At 48.7% G+C, this 21,507-nt stretch overlaps 1 long non-coding RNA gene across 1 annotated transcript in view; it reads left to right on the plus strand.

The window, feature by feature from the left end:
- The first annotated feature begins 5,803 nt into the window (after positions 1-5,803).
- LOC147729826 (uncharacterized) overlaps positions 5,804-21,507 on the plus strand; it is a 169,297-nt gene continuing 153,593 nt past the window's right edge. The window contains exon 1 of the long non-coding RNA XR_015308557.1: positions 5,804-5,884. This is a non-coding gene — a long non-coding RNA (uncharacterized LOC147729826). The remainder of the gene's footprint in view (positions 5,885-21,507) is intronic.

Genomic DNA, 21,507 nt, shown 5'->3' on the forward strand with positions numbered 1-21,507 from the left:
CACCGCTTATGAACCCCTCCCTCCAGTCCGATCCACCATTCATTAATACAGCTACCCCACGGGTGTAATTTGAGAATATGGCAGAATATACATGACCCCACCTTCTATGCCGAAGTCTCTGGGATGGTGATGTGCTCAAGTGTGTCTCTTGTAATAAACAAATGTCAATGTTGAGGTGTGCCAAGTATGCATGTACCAGTCGCGACTTCCTGCCATCATTAAGCCCCCAAACATTCCAAGTGAGGCAAATTAGAACAGTACCAGACAGATGCATATCAGTTACCTCTAGTTACCATCACCAGCCACAGTAGCGTGACCTTTACTCTCCTATAGTAATAATAATAATAATAATAATATGCAAGTTTGTAAAGCGCATGATTACACTGGGCTAGTGTGTCCCCGTGCTGAGGTACCGACAGCCCAGAGGCAAGTTGTCGATGCCCCCCCCCACCGTTCAGACCCTGCCACCCAAAAGCTAGTCAGTGGGGCATAGGAAGGTTTTTAAGTGGGGAATAGGAAGGCTTTCAAGTTCCTACGGAAACCGGTCTCCGAGGCCTCCTGCCGAAGGTACCCTGGGAGTTTGTTCCACTGTTGAGCCGCCAAGAAACAGAAGGAGCAGCCGCCCATTCTTGCCCTCCTGATAGCGGGTATATTGACCTGCCCCATTCCGCTAGATCTCAGTTGGCGTGAGGGGGTATACAAGGTCAGAAGGTTATGTAGGTAAGTGGGCCCTTCCTGTGTAGAATCCTATGGCTTACACACAGAGCCTTGAACAGGATTAGCTCCTTGATTGGCAGCCAATACAGGGCAACCAAGGCCCTTTTGGAGGAGGCTCTCTTGGGTAGACAAACTTAAGACAGACTTAAGTTAGGATTTTGTCTTAAGTCTGTCTTAAGTTTGTCTTAAGACAAAATCCTAACTTCTGTGAATACCAAAAGTAGTAAGTTCATTCTGTGAATGCCAAAAGTAGTAAGTGCATTCTGTGAATACCAAAATAGTAGTAAGTTTAGGATTGAGTCTTAAGTTCATTCTGTGAATCAGGCCTGAATAAAATGAAGGCCGCCGTCTGTCCCTCATCAATGTACCTTCTAATAGTCTTGGTGGAAAGGAGCAAAGCTGATTCGGTCGAGTACAATGCTCGGAAACCGGACTGGGTGGGGTGGAGAATGCGATGTTCGTAATAAGAGCCGTTAACTGGTTGTTCACTACCTTCTCTGCAATTTTTGAGAGGTATGGAAGTAAGGAGATGGGCCGCAGATTGTCTAGCTGGTACGCATTGACATTCGGCTTCTTTTTCAGCAGTAAGACCACCGCCTCCTTCCATTTCTTAGGCGCAATGCCTGAACTAAAGGAGAGATCTAACAGATGCCTGATATATGGTTTAAGGCCCTCCATACTCCCTCTCAGCACCCCGGGCCTAGCCAGATCTCTGGGGGAACCAGACTTAATTCTGCTCGCTATCTTTATATGGCTCTCACGGTCAGGAATGGTGAAGGTGTCCAGACCTTCTCATCATATGTTGCTGTGGGCCGCACCCTCAGCATGCCCTACCCTTGCTGAGATTGGGAAGGTGGGATATATCTTCTCAACCTTTCTGGCAAAGAACTCTGACACCCTGTCACAGGATTCCGCTGAGCCTAAATTGGTGCAGCAATATTGGCCAGGCAGGAGATCTCTTTATGAATGGTAAACATCTCCTTTATCGAGTTGTCCGCACTCTCAATTCTATCCTTATAGTAGGAAGCTCTCGATTTCCCTATGAGGGTATGGTAGCTCTTGAGACTTACTTTGTACACATTCATACTCGGGACCGAGAAGTCCCTTCTCCATCACCGTTCCAGGCATTTACAGACAGCTTTTGCCAATCTCAGCTCCTCTCCAAACCAAGGGGCTGATTTTGCTTGCCTTCTGGGCGCTTTGGCTGCCCAGGGTGCACAACTATACAGTGCCTCCAAAATGCGCCTATATAAGGCTTCACAGGCCGAATCAATCTCCCTCCTGCCCGGGGGTCCACCCTGTAAGAGTGCTTTGTACAAGTTCCCTTGTGAGAATCTTGCCCATTAACGGGGTTTTGTCCTATGTTCCACTGTCTTTTGAACTTTTCGAGCCTGCATCCGCACCTTAAAAAGGATCACAAAATGATCTGACCAGGGAACCGGACGCGGCGGCTCCATCTCTAGCGCGTCCCAGTTTACAAAGATTTGATCAAGTAAGTGGCCCAGTAAATGCTTCGGAAGGTCTGATTTGATTGTCAACTGCAATGCTGTCAGTTCTTGGCAGATAACTATTTCAATACCCCCTCCTATCCCAGTTGATCTATCCACCCTCGCGATGCCATAACCATTGGGGAGGGCTTCTAGGATGTCAGGGCCAGCATCTTGTTTAACCATGTTTCTGTGAGGAACAGGACATCTATCTGTTCATCAGATAGATAGTCATAGATGTCCCGTCTATGCTTCCTCATAGATCGACAGTTGATCATAGAGAGGCTCAGTCTCTGACCAGACTCTCTTGGCTCTAACTGTGGACTAAACGTAAAGGAGCAGCGATTGCACTTCCTGCTGTAACTGTCTGCCCTTAAACTGTGCCTGCACTCCTCTTCCATCATGGCGCCGATTGCATAAGGCTACTGAAAGCTGTAGAGCACAACCGACTCGGAACCGGCTGGGGTTCTGGCCCCTGGCCCAGGTCGGGCACAGACGGGCGCAGACGGGCTTGCCTTTGGCACGCCCGCTGCGTGTTCGCTGTGGCATGTGCTTTAAGTAGGGATCTTCCCCTTCCCACTAGAGCGCTGACTGCCGCTCTGCCCTGGGAACCCGGAAGTGCTCTGCCCCGTCTTCCCAGCCCTCCGTACAATCAGCACAAGATCGCTGCGACGGACCAGGGCGTGGAGGGACTAACACTCAGGGACAACACACCCACTGAAGGTAAATGTCTTCCCACACAGCCCCACAAATTTGTACCAGAATTACAGTGCAGATTAAAAACGCCTACACGTTTAAAAACAGCTTAAGTGCGGTGAAAGAATCAAATTTGGGTGCGAGTAGAGAGCGTTTTATTTTACCAACTTCGTGTGATACCACCAATGCAGGTTTTAGACAGACCCTGCCACAGTCTGTCGTAGCTGCATTGTGTTCACTGTGGCCACCCCCTAAGAAAATATCCGCCCCTTCCCACTAGATCTCTGACTGCTGCTCTGCCCTGGGGGACTAACATTCAGGGACAACACGCCCGCTGAAGGTAACTGTCTTCCCACACAGCCCCCGCAAATTAGTACCAGGACTACAGCCACCCTTCCCCCCCTATCTAATAATAAATGCGACGAGCTCGCACAGTACTTTATCTCAAAGATAGAAAACATACATCAGCACATTGCCGTTCATAGTGCTAGTAATATCAGTAATAGTTCAGTCAACCGGCTCCATGTTGCTGGTGGGGCTGTTGTCTCCCCAATACAATCATTGGCCCTACTCCTGTCTTGGCCTGTTCTTCTTCCTTCAACCCTCTTAGAGACCCTGAGCAAGGTTAATTCTGGTTCGCCTTTGGATCCGTTACCTGTCTCCATACTCCGCTCCTTGGACCTCCCCCAGCTTTCTACCATCTGCACGTTGCTTAATCACTCCTTAAATTTGGCTACTGTCCTCAGTTGCTGGAAGCATGCTATGGTCACCCCACTTTTGAAACAATCCACTGCCGATCCCAATGTCTCCTCCAATTATCGTCCCATTTCTTTATTGCCTATTTTTTCTAAAGTCCTAGAGAGACACATTCACGTACACTTGTCTCAGCAAGTTGCGCTCAAAAACTTATTGCACCCCTCTCAGTCCGACTTTCGCCCGGGATTTTCCACCGAGACTACTCTCTTGGGCGTGACTGAAAACCTACGCTTGCTTCTGGATCGAGGGGAAACAGCCGCACTGATATTGCTCAATCTCAGTGCGGCATTTGATACCGTATCCCATAACAACCTCATCAGAGCTCTTGCGAACATTAGTATTGGGGGTATAGCCTTGGATTGGCTTTCGTCCTTTTTGAAGGATCGGACTTCAAATTTTTTCCCACTCATCCACTTCTAAAGCATATTCTTCCCCACATGGTGTACCCCAGGGTTCCATCCTGAGTCCTCTTTTGTTTAATCTTTATGTTACCCCTCTGACTTATATTGCTCAAAGATCAGGTCTGAATTTATTTACCTATGCCGACGATTCTCAAATTGTTTTTTCCCTATCCCACGCTGACCCTACTTTGCCATCCCAGCTGCAAACAGGACTCAGCGACATAGATTGCTGGATGAACAGCAACCTGCTGAAATTAAATGGCGGGAAAACTGAGGTCCTGGTATTGGGTAACAAACCAGATCTTTGGAGTCCGAGGCATTGGCCCTCTGCCATGGGTGCCCTGCCGGTTCCGTCTGAACGTGTGCGCAACCTTGGAGTGACCATCGATAAGGGGCTATCCATGAAAGACCAAGCCAACAAGGTTGCAGCCACCTGCTTTACCATCTTGCGGTGGCTCAGAAAAATCTTCTGGGTACTCCCCTCGGACACCCGGAGATCGGTGGTGGACGCCTTGGTGACCTTCAGATTGGACAATGGCAACGTGCTCTATCTGGGGTCTACCAAGGCGGTTACTCGCCGCCTCCAACTGGTCCAGAATGCCGCTGCTCGGCTCCTTTGTGGTTGTCGAAAAACAGACCATATTACGGAGCGTCTGAGGGAACTCCATTGGCTCCGCATCGATGGTCGTGTAAAGTTTAAAGCTCTCAGCTACATGCACAAGATTAAGGTGGGTGTAGCTCCCCTTTACCTTCAGTCTCTTGTTAAGCCCTACATTCCTTCTCGCTCCCTTCACTCCTCTTCTCAACACCTATTCTGTGTGCCCAAGTTCAGGCTGTCCAGAATGGGTGGTAGTGCCTTTTTTACTCTTGGACCCAAACTTTGGAACTCCCTTCCTTTGGCTACTCGTATGGAGAAGTCATGCTTGCTTTCGAAGGGCAGTGAAGACCTGGCTCTTTGATCAGTAGTTTTCTTGTCTTGGGTCAGGTTGTGTTGGTCAATTAGCGCCGGGAAACCCTTTCGGGTAGCTGTCGCGCTTTACAAACTCAATAAATAAATAAATAAATAATAAAAATACCAGAATTACAGTGCAGATTAAAAACGCCTACACGTTTAAAAACAGCTTAAATGCGGTGAAAGAATCAAATTTAGGTGCGAGTAGAAAGTGTTTTCTTTTACCAGCTTCGTGTGACACCACCAATGCAGGTTTTAGACAGACCCTGCCACAGTCTGTCGTAGCTGCTTTGCAATCACTGTGGCCAGCTCCTTAAGTAAATATGCGCCCCTTCCCACTATAGAGCTGACTGCCGCTCTGGCCTGGGAACCCGGAAGTGTTCTGCCCCTCTTCTCTGTGCTCCGTACACTCGGCAAAAGATTGCCGCGACGTACCAGGGAGGGAGGGACTAACACTCAGGGACAACACGCCCGCTGAAGGTAACTGTCTTCCCACACAGCCCCCCGCAAATTAGTACAAGAATTACAGTGCAGATTAAAAACGTCTACACGTTTAAAAACAGCTTAAATGCGGTGAAAGAATCAGATTTAGGTGCAAGTAGAGAGTGTTTTCTTTTACCAGCTTCGTGTGCTACCACCATTGCAGGTTTTAGACAGACCCTGCCACAGTCTGTCGTAGCTGCATTGTGTTCACTGTGGCCAGCCCCTTAAGTAAATATCTGCCCCTTCCCACTAGAGCGCTGACTGCTGTTCTGCCCTGCGAACCCGGAAGTGCCCTGCCCCTCTTCCCAGCCCTCCGTACAATCGGCACAAGATCGCTGCGACGGACCTGGGCCTGGAGGGACTAACACTCAGGGACAACACGCCTGCTGAAGGTAACTATCTTCCCACACAGCCCCCCGCAAATTAGTACCAGAATGACAGTGCAGATTAAAAAATGCCTACACGTTTAAAAACAGCTTAAATGCAGTGAAGGAAACAAATTTAGGTGGGAGTAGAGTTACCATGGTTAAGCACCAAATTACATTTATACTGGCATTTCACAACAAAATAAACCCCCCTTTGCCCCCCACCACCCTCTCCAACCCCCCAATCAGGTTGTAGATAACCCACCCCAACAGTGAAGAGAACCAAATAAAGAGGCAGGAAAATTGGGAACCTTCTCATGGGGGCGTAGCAATACCAGCGAACTACCTTGTGTCATACAAGGTGGCGGGGAAAACTGCGGATGTCTTTAACACGCCCAGGACTATATCTCTTTGGAAAACAATGAGGAATAGTGTATCAATGGAATATATACCCCATAAACCTGTTGTATACGATAATGCTCAGAAAAGCACAATATAACAGTTCATCGCAATCAACATGCGCAAGAATACGATACCCAAGTTAATCATTGTCACTTAGATGACCACCAGCTGCCTCCAATACTTCTTGATGTTTATGGTCCTTCTTCCCACCCACATGTTTGACGAATTTCAGGGCAGACTTCGCATCAACAAAGAAGTGGGTGGTGCCATCGAGGGATATATTTAGCTTGGCTGGGTACAGTACAGAGTATGGAATCTGCGCTTGCAAATGAATCCGCTTCGCCGGAAGGAACTCTCGTCTCGCCGCCTGTACCGCTGGGGTGAAGTCCTGATAGACCGCGACCTTGTTGCCTTTGTGTGTAATCTGCCCCCGCTACCTGGCCTTCCTCAGGATGGTGTCTCTGTCCTGATAGTTCAAGAGTTTTGCAATAATCGGGTGTGGCGACGCTCCAGGAGGGGGGTTTTGCCCCAGCGATCTCAACCACGAAGACCGCCAAGAGGTGTGGATCAAATAGGTCATGTAACATATCCATGATGTAGGTCTCCATCTTAGATATGGCGGTCGTCTCCGGAATTCCCGTAACGCAGAGGTTGTTGCGTCTTGACCTGGCCTCTAAATGATCATTTTTGTCCCTGATGACCCCCAGAAGCTTGTCCATATTTAGCAATTATTCCTTAGTTTCCACCTGGAACTCGTGGAATTCAGTATGGCGGTTTTCCAAGGCATCAAGGAACGTTTCGTTTGTGGAGATCTGTGACTTAACAGAGTCTAGTTGCAATGTAAGGGTGTCCAGCTTAGTGTCTACGTTGCAGAGACTTGACCTCATCTCCAGCATAAGTGTTAGCAGATCCTCCCCTTGATCTTCCACATGCGAATCGCGAGCACCCTCTCCCTGTGTTTCTGGCCCCGAGTCCGTGTGTCTGGTGGAGCGTTTGTTCTCAAAGGTCAGTCGCGGCTGCTTGGGATCCTGTTCGACAGCAGCATCCAACACTAGTTCAGGGCAGATAATCAGGCAGGGTTAAAGAATCTTCTGGGTGTATCCTGCTGACGCCTCCTCCTTTCTTGATGGGGCAAGATGGTGGTCACAAGTGTCTGCACCGCCACTCGCAGCTTCCTCCTCAGGCCTCAATCCCCACACAGTCCGGGAGCAGGGGGCACTCTTGCATTACCAATACACACTGCAACGCTGTCCAATAGTCCCCCAGGAGAGAAGTTGAGTAGCCACAGTTCCACTAATCTTGCAGGATACTGCCCGCCTCAGCTCTGTGACCAATATCCTCAGTGTTGAACATCTGGCCCACTCTACCACAGAGGCAGAGCGCAAGATCGCAGGGCATAGGGCAGGTAGATGTGACTAATCCTCTGGCCAATTCCACTGCAGCACCCACTCATACAGGCAGGCCAAACTCCGCACCACTGCAGCAACTGATTGCCAGTGGCAACACTGCAAATGTGTCATGTTCTCACCCGTCTCCTCCAGGCACTTTAGTAGCAAGGGACCCTCCGGGGAGCCTCAAGCAGGGGTGAAATGGGGCGCTACACCACCCCGTCCTCAATTCGACTGTGGCCTAAGCACTGCAACACCCAGAGTCGGGCGGCAATCACCGGCAATGTGCGCCCGCCTCACAAAATGGCAGACCAGGACACTCACACCAGTCCCACTCCAGTTGCAGTGTAACATAAATCGAGTGTGGGCATATCAAATGAGCAGAGGTCCGCTCTCTGCTGTCAGTATCTGCCCTGTCGTCCCTGAACTCTATCCCGCAGTCGTCAGTGGCGGTGGGTAGGAGGTGCACGCATGGCACACCCGGCCCGCAGCAGGGCCACCCGACCCTGCCATGAGATCTTCACAGACGGGGCTTCCGGCAAGAGGAATGCCGCTGTCCCGCACCCCACAGTAGGCGACCGCCCACAGGCTTCTACACCTCACTTAGTAGGCGCCGCTGCTCCGATCTGGGGATGCTCGCAGCAACTCGCGGGCAAGCCTTCTTTCAGCAGGTAGGGGCCCACGCACCTTCCATATCCACTGGCTTGATTTTAATGAGTCCCGTCTTCAGCGCCTCACGTCGTCTCAGCGACCCCCCGCCTCCACATCTCCGCTTATATCTCAGAGCCTGATACCGTCGGGGTAGTGAAACATTCGCTGATCTATCTTCACAATATCCAGCTAGATATTCAGCTGTCTTTGGCGGCAGACAGACTATGCGTAGTACAGGATTTGAGCAGGATTATGTCCTGGCCTGGCAGGCACACTCAAGGAGCGGCCATTCTGCTTTGCAGCAGACCACGCCCCCAGGAGTACAATAAATATGTAAAGGAAAGAATTCTGGGGCATATTTCCAAGCATTAGCGATAAGTATCGCTATTGCTTGGTTAGAGACAAAAATTTACCGCTAAGCTGCAGCGATTTTTATCGCAGATAAACCTTGGTATTACCAAGGTTTATCGCAAATGCGATAAAAATAGGCCGCAATGCATGAATATCGCTGAAAAGTCCGCGATATTCATGCATTACCTAGCTAATGCTCTTAGCCATGTTATCCACCTCCCATTGGATAACATGGCTAAGAACTGCTCTGGGCAGGTGTTATCTTTTGGAGATATTTGTGCGAATATCTCCAAAAGTTGGTAATAGGAGATAGCGATGTTAGCGACTGTTTCCAGTCGCTAACATCTTGGCATGCCCACTTTGCATGTCATTAGTGATAAATATCACTGTCATGCAAAATGGGGCCCAAGATGGTCGCTATCTCCTACTAGCTGTCGCTAACTGGTGTTAGCGACAGCTAGGTAATAGGGAGATAATTTTATCTCCGCTTTCTTGGCTTTTAAAGCCAAAAAAGCGGAGATAAACCCCCTTGATAATATGCCCCTCTGTTTTATTAGTGTTTAACTTATATCCAGAAACTGTGGAATAAAACGAAATAATTTCAAGTAATAAAGGGAATGAGGATAAAGAATCATTAATAAATAACAATACATCATCAGCATGTGCTACATTTTTTATAATAACCTCTTCGATATTAATTCCTGTTATAATATTACATTTTCTTATAGAAACAAGTAATGGTTCGATACCAATATGAAACAAAAGAGAGAAAAGGGGACAACCTTGTCTTGTACCTCTGAAAAGAGAACATTGCCTGTTAATAAATAAACAAGCTGTAGGAGTAGAATATAAAGCAGAAACCATACGGATAAATATGTCACCAAAATTAAATGATAATAAAGTATAAAATTAAAACTGCCAGTGAATTTTGTCAAACGCTTTTTCAGCATCCAATACTAGAATTCCTGATGGAAGAGATAAAGTGGATCCTTGTTCAATAACGTGCAACTGGGTTCTAGTATTATTGGCAGAATATCTATTCTTCATAAAACCAGATTGATCTGAATGTATAATAGAATCTAACACAGAGGATAATCTAGAAGCAAGTATTTTGGCATACAATTTACAATCTTGGTTTATTAAAGATATAGGGCAATAATTTGACAGAAGGTTAGGGTCTTTAGGTTAGGGTCTTTATTAGGTTTGGGTAAAACAATAATTAAAACCTCATATTGTGCCTATTGTGGAGGGTAGGGAGGGCGACCGCGCTACACTTCCGGTCGTGAGGGTGGAGTCAGGGGTTAGCGGGCAAGCCTATTTAGTTACCTGCAGTTCGTGAGACGCAGCGGACGCGCGCTACTCTGTTGGTTGGTTGCGCTAGCTGCTACTGTTCTGCTTCATTTTAAAACTTTTAAAACTGCTTTTAAAATTGCACTGTTGCACTGTTGCCTATTTGCACGCTGATCTTACCCGAACCTGAGCGCTCTCTTCTTTCCCTCCTACCCCGGTCCACCACGTCCGCCCGATTGTTGTGGAGGGTAGGGAGGGCGCGAGGGTGGAGTCAGGGGTTAGCGGGCAAGCCTACTTAATCCCATGCAGTTCACGACGCGCAGAGGACGCGTGCAGAGGGCGCGCCGCTGGCGTGCTGACGGGCGCCAAAGGCAAGCCCGTCTGCGCCTGTCTGCGCCAGGCCCGGGACCAGCGCCACCCACTCTGCTGCCTTACCCCCGACTATCCGGATTTCCTGGCCCAGATCTCAGCTTTTAAGACTGAGTCACGGCGCTTGCACCTCGGTAATACGGTGTTGCCCTTCTATGCTGGATAGACAGCCATTTAGCTGCACATACTGCTCCTATTTATTAGAACCCTCCACTAAATTGACCAACCTGCAAACCAGAAACTCCAGACTGGCTAGACGTCTTGCAACTTTTAAGGCTGGATTGGTTAATTGCCGCTCCCGCCCTCGTCATGCCAGTGATATTTGGTTATCATTCTCTACCTATGCCTGGGATATCTTGTTTTTAACAGAGACCTGGTTAAAAGATTCCTCCAATCCTGACATTCACTTAGCCACTGCTCCTGGCTATCATTTTGTGGGAATCAATCAGGAGGGATCTAAGAAGGCTGGGGGTATTGCCGTTATTCTGCGGTCTCATTTAAATATGACCACCAGGAAAATTACTAAGTTAGGGCTCATTGAAGCCATATACTTTACCATCTCGGACACTTCTACAGTCATCCTAGCAGGCGTTCTGGTGTACAACCCCCCTTGCGCTCTTCCCGCCTCACTCTCTACATTGGTAACCGCGATTGCAGATCTGTCACTTAAACATACTCATTTTATGGTGTTGGGAGATTTTAATCTGCACATTGATGATACCACATGCACACGGGCCAATAATTTGCTAGCTACTATGGATGGGCTAAATCTGACTCAGCTGGTCCAGAGTCCCACACATTTAGCTGGCCACACCCTTGACCTAATTTTTTCTAATCACCCTGGGCTTATTACCCACCCCCAGCTTCCTCTTACCTGGTTGGATCATTACCTGATTCCACTTGAGTTAACTTTACCTCAACCATCTGGCCCCTCAATAATTGGCAGGGATCTAGGGAGAAATTGGCATAAGGTCACCTATGCCGCCCTGGAGCCTATCTTTTCTAAACGGATAGGACAACCCTCTAGCGATCTAAATGCAGATGTAGCCAAATTTAATATCTCCCTCTCTTCCTCTATTGATCTCATTGCCCCACTGCGACCACTTACTTCTTCCAGGTCAAGACCGTCTGCACCCTGGTTCTCCTCCACTCTACGTGAGGAAAGGAGTAGATGCAAAAAACTAGAACGCAAATGGCGATTGACGTATGACTCGGATGCAAGAACCACCTACAAAGCTGCATTAAAGAGTTTTCACAAATTAAAACGGACCACAATGAGGGACTTTTTTATAGAGAAAATTAAGAGTGCTGAAAACTCAGCTAAAACCCTGTTTAACATCATCAAGGATTTCTCTAATCCTCCAGCCTTGGTGTCACAGATTACCCCCAGTCAGTTCTTATGCGATGGCCTTTCTGACTTTTTTCACAAAAAGATTGTCAAGATTTCATCTACATTTAATCAAGATGAGGCTCGGCCTTCGTCTGATCCTAATGTCATGCAGGAGGAGACCTTTGTTTCATTTAAGAACTTAACTATGGAGTCCGCCTTGACTCTGTTTGACCGGTGTAAACCGGGTCCCCTCTCGACCCTGCCCCAGCACAGGTGCTTGGCAAACTTTCTCCACTGGTGATTAGCCCACTTCTTGCTATCTGGATCACCTCTCTACGCTTAGGCCAATTTCCTTCCTTGTGGAAGCAGGCCATGTTGGTTCCTATTGTTAAGAAGCCAGATGCTGATCCATCTCTGTTTAGTAATTATCGACCGATATCTCTTCTTCCTTAGCCAGCAAAAATTTTAGAGAAGGCGGTACAGGAACAGTTGGCGGAACATTTTAAAGCCAAACAACTATTGCATGACTCTCGGTCTGGTATTAGACCAGGTTTCAGCACTGAGACGGCACTTTCAGAGGTGTCGGAGTCTATTCGAGAGTGTTTGGATGCCGGCGAGGAGGCCATGTTGGTCCTACTCGACCTGTCTGCAGCTTTCGATACTGTGTCACATGACATACTGCTGGACCGTCTGCTGAACATTGGTATTGGGGGTACTCCACTGGCCTGGGCTAGATCCTTCCCTACGGGGCGATCTCAGAAGGTCTTTCTCCGACCTTTTGAGTCAGAAGAAAAACCTTTGCTCTGTGGTATTCCGCAGGGCTCTGCACTGAGCCCACATTTTTTCAACCTTGTACCTTGCTCCGCTGGCAAAAGTGGTTGAATCCTGGGGGTCAGAGTGATATCCTATGCTGATGATACTCAGCTTGTATTTTCTTTTAGAGATCACTCTGACAGCAGTTTGGCTAGTTTCCGCCACTGCCTCACTAACATCTCCTCTTGGATGACCTCCAATAATCTCAAACTTAATACTGATAAGACGGAGGTCTTATTTTTCAATCAGAAATCTCCACTTTCAGCCATACTTTGGTGGCCACCGGAGCTCAATCTTTCTCCGGTACCAGTTCAAGCAGCTCGCAATCTGGGGTTTTAATTTGATAACTCTCTATCCTGCAAAACTCACATCAACAAAGTTACGGTAGCGTGCTTTGGCAAGCTGCGTATGATCAGGAAAATTTTTCCTTGTCTTCCCCTGGATTCTCAGAGGACCACTATACATGCCCTGATTACCTCACATCTTGATTATTCAAACAGCTTATATGTGGGCGCTCCAGCCTACCTAATAGATCGTCTGTATATCGGGCAAAATGCGGCTGCCAGAATGATTGGCAATATCCCCTACTGTCACTCGGTCACTGCATACTTGAGGAAGCTACATTGGTTGCCAGTGACCCGACGCATTCAGTTTAAAGCACTGGTCTTTGCATTTAGGGCCCTCAATGGACTGGGCCCAGGCTACCTGAGAAAGAGGCTCAAACTTGTCCATTCGACCAGAGCTCTTAGGTCCAACAATCTTCGCCTCCTTGTTACACCTCGCTTTCGCCGGTCCAGAATGGGAGGCCGAGCTTTTGCGGTTGGGACCGCTAAACTCTGGAACAGTCTCCCATTAGACCTAAGGTTTATTTCCTCTGAGTCACTGTTCCGGAGTAAATTGAAAACCTGGCTGTTCACCAGCCCTTAGCTGCCACCTCCTTACCGTTTAGCCTGCTGTGTGAAGCATCGGGACACTCCTGTTGGGGGTATCCGTGCGCTTTACAAGCTTCAAAATAAATAAATACATCTGTTTTTCTAAATTTTTAATATTGGCATTAAAAGTTTTATTGTCATGTACCATAATAGAAATAGTAACACCTTTAATATAAGCTTTAAAAGCATCCCATCTATTCACCATAGACGTAGAGCCTTCAGGGTTAAGACGAAAGTAATCATGTATAGCATTTAAAAGTTTAGGTTTATTTTGTTCATTAAGAACAATTCTAGTATTCATTCTCCTTCTGCATTGTGTTACAACATTAGAATTCAATTTCAAAATAAAAGAAATTAAGGCATGATCCGAAATATCAATATTACCAATATTGGGAGTGAGCACAGAGTTAATTAGTTGTCTGGAAATTAATGGATAGTCAAGCCTAGAATGAGAATCATGTGGGTTAGAAAAAAATGTAAAACCTATTTCTGTGGGAAAATGTAATTTTCTTTTTTTTTTTTTTTTTAATTTTTGAAAACCTTTATTGTGCATGAAAAAGGGAACAAATACGGGCCTACAACCGTCAGGCCGGCCACGAAACAGTTAAGCACAAATGCAGACAATCCAGGTCCCTCAGCGGTATCAGGCAAAATATCAACAAGTAACAGCAGTTACACTAGGGTGAGTTATGCCGCCAAGGAAAAGGAGCAGTGAAGGTTAATTTTAAAGTTTTTGATCTAAACATAAATCGATAAAAATTGAATCAAGGAGAACTGAGTCCATACAATCCGCTTCGCAACACATGCAGGCAGCAGTAAACATGGCAGGAGTGATAAGTCCCCCAGAAATATGGCGGTATAATACTAAACAACAGGAGCGTCAGTCCGCATTTGCATACCACCCACAACACCACCCCCTCCTTACAAACCCCCATTACTGACCCAGTACAGAAAAAGAAAAAATTATAAAGAGAACATAAATAGGCACCATAGAAACTAACGAAAACTGAAATATAACCCCCCACCCTACACACATGCAGAGGCTATGGCCTGCCCCCCCCCCAGCAGAGTGTCTGTCGCCCCATAAACCCGAAATGTAGCAAGAAAGAGAAAAAGGGGAAGAAAAGAAAGAGAAAATAAGATCCAAGGATCGAAGGAAGGCAGAAAAGAAAAAACGTCACGTTTGACATATAAGGAGGAAGACGAGTATACAAACAAGTCTATGACCCCCCAAAAATAAAGAAGGAGCCGACAATATCAAGCTTTCCAGGCTCGCGAGCAGTGCAATGGTTACTACCCCAAACAGCGCTTCAGAATTGGAAGACCCCGCAGCAATTATAAATGAGTAGTCCACTACCAGACCCCCTTTTTCGCCCAGGACCAAGATCTTAACCACGTAGACCAACAAAAGAATACTAGTACAGCGTTCGTGAAAGAAGGGAAGAAGCCCCCCCCCCGATGCGTAATGCACAACAAATAACATTCCAGGCCAGGTCTTCACCAGTCAGTCGGCAAGATAGAGTGTGAGCATCCTCAGCCCTGGCCAGAGCGCCGAAACATCTCCAAACATGTCCACCACCATGCCTTCTTCATCGGCCAGACAAAGGAACAAAATGGCCTCCTCCAGCAGGGAAGGCGAAGAGGAGGAAGGTACGAGCGCCCCCAGTAGACATCACCAGCAACGCGCAAACGGTGGGGCGCCCTCCCCTTCGTTAGGTGACCCAGACACTGCAAGCGAGGAGAAAAAGTCACAATGAGGGCAGGGAGGGAATCCATCGCCCGGAGAGTCTCTGAGGGGTGCAACAGTGTTAAGTCAATGGCAACAGTATCAGGCAGCGAGCCGAGGGGCGGCCTCGCAACAGTAGCCTCCCCAGGAGTGATACAGTCTACTGCGTTACCAAATTCAGTTCTCTTCTGCACAGTCCCGCATTGCAACACTGTCTCCTGAGCAGGGTTAGTCAGCGGCAGCAAGGGGCCAGTCAAAGGCAGTTGTAGCGGACCGTCCGTAGCCTCCATTATCCGTCGTTCCAAGATGTCGGTTTGTCGCCGCCAGTGCGCCCGCAAGTCAAGCAAGGCAGTAAGGATATCGCCATAGGTCGGGTCCCGTCCCATCGCTGGCCGACCCGCACAGAATGGGCGCTCCCCCCCGGTGTCCACCTGGTCAGGCATGGGCAGGATCCTTCCCTTTGAGGACGAGGAATCCGCCATCTTCCCTCTACACGGGAGGGGGCGGCATGGTCACCTCCGCAGCAAGCCAGCGGTAAAAGCAGTGGGGCGACTATCTAGGCTGGAGTTAGAAGAGTGGGAGCCAACGATTTGCAAGCAGCACACAGGTCGGAGCCGAGGCAGAACAAACGCAGTTAAACCAGCCAGCGAAGTGGACGAGTTGCGGCAGGGCGGGCACCCCAAGATGGATTCCGGGCAGTCCCAGGCTCACCGGGGGGAAGACAATGCGGATCAAAGTCACATGTATCGTGGCAGCGGGGCGAGCCGGCCGGGAGCCTTACCAGGTCAGAAGGGGCGATGTGGTTCCTTTTCGCGATCAGGAGCGCTCTTGACCAAACTAGTGCCCTGCGAGCGAGATCGGCTGACGGCTCCCGGCCATTTCAAGGGCGGCGATCGGCTCCAGGTCCCGGGTCGGCTGCAGGGGTCGGTAAACAGCGCGAGTTCACCGCGTAGAGAATCGGCAGAGGTCTCAAAGGAGCACCGATGGCATGAGCATTCGCGTGTCTGTGGCTGGACACGGGATAGTAAGGATGAGTGGTAGGATTTCGTTGCGGGATCGGACGGCTCGCGGAGCCTGTGGCTTACACGTCCGTCCCGGTCGCCATCTTGGCTCCTCCCCCCGGAAAATGTAATTTTCAAATGTCAACTAACTTTGTAGTTTGAAGAAATGATTTAAAATCAAAAAAAACTTTAGAAGGTCAAAGTGTTGTAAGAGATAATCTAGCTAATAAGGGGTCAGATTTTTTTGGTAAACCTTTTTATTGGATTTCACATTTCATGCATGTCATACAATAAGCATTCTCAACTGCTGTGTTTTACATTTAATTAGTCCTGTTATCATGACTAGCAGTAGAGAAGGAAGTTATCTAGGAAGTGACTCCTTAATTGATGGAGGAGGAACCTCCCCACCGCCTCCGCCAGAGATGTCAGGAAGTAGCGGAGAATAGGTCGGTAGTATGAGCACCGCAGTTCTCTGGCCCGTATGGCAGTCTCTAGTCCAAAGTCCCTTGTAACGGGCATCGTGAAATGGTAATCCAGGTTCTAACTTGAACTAGGGGACTCAAAACCAGGGGAGTATGGGGTCAGGGGGGAGGGGCTTGGGGTCATAAAGGAGAGGAGCCAGAGCTGTGATGCTCTGTGTTAATCCACTAACTTCAGACACCGTGCTCCATGCCGAAAGATGTTGTGGATCCAGGAGGTAGCCTAGAGGGGGGTTGATGGGGTGGGGGAGCGCACACGAACTGGTGAGGAGACGTGTGAGCCTAGTGTCGCTCGATGGTCCTGCCCTGGGTCAGTACCTGCAGTGTGTGCTTGCTGAAAATTATGTTGGAGTGTCACCCATTCTAAGGAGATAGGACGCTGACGTATGCTGAGGGCTTCCTCTTGGCGGATAAGGTCTTCCTCGGCTGCGGCCAATCTCTTTACCGCCCCCCACCAAGCTGCCATTTGGGGACCCCGAGTCGCGCGCCAGTGCATTGCTATGCTGCGTTTTGCTAAGAATATGGCCAGTAGCGCAAATTTGGTCTCCACCTTCTTTTGTTTGTTACGCTTAAAGACTCCTAGGGCGCAAGCCTCTCATGTTTAGAAATCTGTTAGGTCAGTGACTATTTGCACTGTAGTGTGTACCGTCGTCAAGAGGGTTTGTAGTCCGGGGCATGTCCAAAACATGTGAATGAATGGGGCATCCGGCGTATTACACCGGGGGCATTCAAAATGGAATGTCGGGTAAAAACATTTAAGCCGTGCCGGTGTGAGGTAAGCGCAGTGTAATATGTTAAACTGAACATTTTTTAATCTTTGGTTGCGGAACATTTTTTTGTGATGTTCTAGGGCCGTCAGCCACTCCCTTTCATGAAGGTTACGTCCTATATCCACCTCCCAGTGGAACCGCTATCTCGATAGCGACACCTGTGTGAGTTCTATGATGGATTTATATATCCATGTGACATGGTGTCTGCCCGCTCCCATATGAAGTAGTGTGTGTAACACCTGGTGAGTTGCAGGTTCCCCCGTCCCTGAGATCCCAGGTCCGCCTACAGTCCGCCACCAGATTTCAGATTTAGTTTATTGTATAGTTAATAACAACTCACAATTTTAAAACGTACATTTGTATTAAAGAAGTCAATAACTATAAATGAAGCATAAAAAGGAGCAGGTAGGCTCACTTATTTAAAATCTTAAAAGTCACAATATTGATTTAATAGAGTCCTTTGGGGCTAGGGGGGCGAGTTGCTTGTAGATTTAAGAAGCAAGAGTCTCCACGGAGGTTAGCGTTGTTTTGATTTGGCTAGTGCTTCGGGTAGGCCCTGTGACTGTTTCATTTAGTTTGCTGGCCACTATTTCGAAAAATGTTGTTATTCTGCAGTTTAGCTGGGTTTCTTCAGGGTTAAAGCAAAGCATCACAGCCTGTCTACAGCTTGTGATACCCTTCTGATTCCATAGGACCCGAAGCAGAGAACGCCTTATGTCTAAAAGATTTGTACGGATGCAAATGATGTGTATGAGGTCCTCTTTCCCAGAAAAACAGAGTCGACATGGGTTAGCTGAGTTTTCCATTTTCCACGGAGCCAGGTGGGGTGTTATGGGTAAATTGCCGAGGCGCATGTTGAGAAATGTGTTTTTTGTTTTCTGAGTGAGGCCCGTTGTTAAGTACTGTTGCGATTTAAGTGCACTATAGCCTTTCAACACTGCCCATCCGTGCTCTTTCCTGGCTAGGGTGGCTTTGTCCTCAGTAAATGAGACCATCTTGTGACTTTCGATACCACTTTTTCAAAAGTGCCAGGGTCAGTTGATGACTCCCTTAGGTTTTTTAGTCCTAAGGTCTCCAGTGAGTCCATTAGGTAATTCCTGGCTGTTGAATTGCCTTTAATGGACAGTTCAGTCCAAAGGTGGGCATTTAAGTATCCGTGGTAAGCATCTCTGATTTTAAGCCAGCTTTTTATGTATACGCCTATTCTCTCCACTGTTTGTTTCTGCACCATTTATTTCTGCAGTCCGAATTCCAGACGGATTTGAGCGGGCGATGAGTAGGTGGGAAGATGGAATATTGCCCTGTATGCTCGGCTAATGGTGTTATCTAATGTCATTGCGTTTTTGCCTCGCATGGATTCACTGCCATAAGTAAGCATAGGATGTAGGCGGGCTCTTATTACCTGTAGGAGAGGGCCCAATGCCCGGTCCGGAAGAGCTTTCTGCAGTGGCCTTATCGATAGGAATGTCATGCCTCTTCAGACGGATAGCCTCTAGTTGGTGTTTGAAAGAGCCATTGCAATATGACACCTAGGTATTTGTAAGAGGCTACCTGCTCTAGCCTCTGTCCGTCCAGAAGCCTGGTGAATTTCCGTTTTGTATGGTGATTTATTGTCATGATTTTTGTTTTGTTTAAATTGATTATTAAAGAATTAGTTGTGGAGAATGCGTTGGTTTTGTCCAGAAGATGTTGGAGGCCGATGGGGGTGCGGCTGATAAGGACAAGGTCATCTGCGTAGAGAAGGTTTGACAGTGTGATGTTGCCCAGCCGTGGTGCGTGAGAATTGACTATCTCCAGCTCGCCAAGGAGATCTGCAAGGAAGAGATTGAACAGCATAGGGGCTAGGACGCAGCCTTGTTTCAATCCGTTGCTGGTCCTGATTTGTCTTGAGAGGTGAGTACCGGATCCCAATTTGATCCTGACCCAGGTGTTGGTATGTAGCATTACCAGCTGCTGTAAGAGTGGGCCTGAAATTCCCCATTTGTTCCGCTTCTGCCAGAGTTTGTGTCGGTTTACATGATCAAATGCGGCGCTATAATCGATAAAGCACAGAAACAGAGAGCTCTTGGTGGCTTTTCCCGCGTCTGCCAAGAGAGTTAGCACCATGATGTTTGTCGTAGTACCCTGGCCGCTGCAGAATCCGGTTTGGGTTGCTGGGATGATGTTCTTTGCAGTTGCCCATGATGTTAGATCCTCCAGGATGAGGCCCGCGTAATACTTCGCCTCGGTGTCGATTAGGGCTATGAGACGATAGCTGCTTGGGTCGTTCCTGGCGCCCATTTTATAAATCAGGCTTATTATCAAGCCTCTCCATGATGTTGGTGTTGTAGTTGTTTCCCGCCACCAGTTGGCGATGCTTTAGGAATTGACCAGGCGGTAGCCCTCTTTCCTCGTCCAGGTCTATGAACGAGGTCAGTTGACCGTCCGAAAACAGGGCCTCAGTTTCGGTGAGCTGGTGATCGGTCCAGATCTTAAGTTTTCTCGCGGTGTAGAACTCATGCCCTTTTGGGAGTCCTGCCAGTGGCAGCAATGGGGAATATACCGGCGTCCCCTTGGACATGCGGTGAATCCGCATTGTACAGGATCTGGCCACCTTAACACCAGCCGGGTTGGGCCTTGTGCCCAGGAATAGTATTCCGGTCATCTCCTGGACCGTCAGCTGCCGCCTTGGGTCTCAGTTTCTCCCAGGTTACGCTGCGCCGTCCAGCGTGACAGCCACTGCAGCTGGGCCACCAAAAAATAGGCTTCAAATGAAGGGGCTCCCATCCCTCCCCCATCGAGAGGGAGCCGCTGGGCCGACAGAGCAACTCTGCAGCGGCCCCGCCCCCAGATCAGGGAGATTAGTAATGAGTTCAACTCTTGAAAGAAGGTTTGTAGTGGAACAACTGGGATATTTGCAAAGTAGTAGAGGAGCCTGGGCACCCTGATCATTTTTGACAAGGCTACACTCCAGATGGGAGCCAAGGGCAGGGTCCGCCAGAATCCAATTTGGCCTCTAAGGCCCCGGAGGGCTCGGTAATGATTGCCCTCCAAGAGGTCCCGGGGCTCACGGTAGAGTCTGATTCCTGGATAGCTTGGGGAGTCCCCCGTCCATGCCAGTGTGGCATCTCCCAGACGAATTTCCCTGTGTGGGGTATTCGGGTACAGGGGGTAGATAGAGGATTTCTCCCAATTCACTCGTAATCCCGCAGCCCTCTCAAAATCTGAGAGCGTGGTCCAAATGGTGGTAAGGTCCGCATCAAAGTGCCTGACATAAATGAGGAGGTCATCCGCGTAGAGGGAGATGCAGTGCATGCGCCCCCCCCCCAATGGGATACCCCAGTGTGGGCCCACTTCTCGCAGCCGTGCTGCCAGCGGCTCCATATCAATGGCAAAAATGACGGGGACAGGGGGCACCCCTGGCGTGTACCTCACATGATCGGGATGGGAGAGGAGACCAAGCGGCCTATCCGTACCCTTGTAGTGATGTCAGTATATAACAGCTGTGTGTATGCGATAAAGTGGGGTCCTACGCCCACCCTCGGAAGTACCCCGAAGAGATGTCGAACGCCTTCTTGAGGTCCAGCACAAGGCACGCTGCTCGTGGGAACCTATCCCGCACCCCGTCCTGGACCTGGAACAGTCAGCGTAGATTCTGAGAGGTATTTCTCCCGGGGACAAATCCACTCTGATCCGGGTGGATCAGCTGGGGAAGGATTTCCGCGAGCCTGTCCGCTAGGATTCGCCCTAGAATTTTGCAATCCGTGGTCTGCAGGGTGATAGGCCGGTAGGAAGTACGGAGGAAATAACCCCGATCGGGTTTGAGGAAATTCACTAGTTTGGATGCTCACATCGATTGGGGAAGTAGGCCCAGCTCTAACGCCTCCCGGAAGACCATGTACAGTTGCGGGGCTAGCTGCTGGGAGAATGTGGCATAGAGGTCTACCGGGAAACCATCATGACCCGGAGCCTTGTTTTTAGCCAAACGGCGAATGGCGAGTTTGATCTATGCCACTGTTAACGGGACATTGAGCGTTATGCGTTCCTCGTCTGTGATTTGGGCTATAGTGTACGTGTGTAGTATTTGTTGGATGTGGTCCTCCCTGTCTGGGGTTGGTTCCCTGTACAGCATGGTGTAATAGTCACGAAAGGCCAATAATATGTCTGCT

This window comes from Lissotriton vulgaris, chromosome 2_1 (genome assembly GCF_964263255.1).
Source record: "Lissotriton vulgaris chromosome 2_1, aLisVul1.2, whole genome shotgun sequence".
Taxonomy (NCBI): domain Eukaryota; kingdom Metazoa; phylum Chordata; class Amphibia; order Caudata; family Salamandridae; genus Lissotriton; species Lissotriton vulgaris.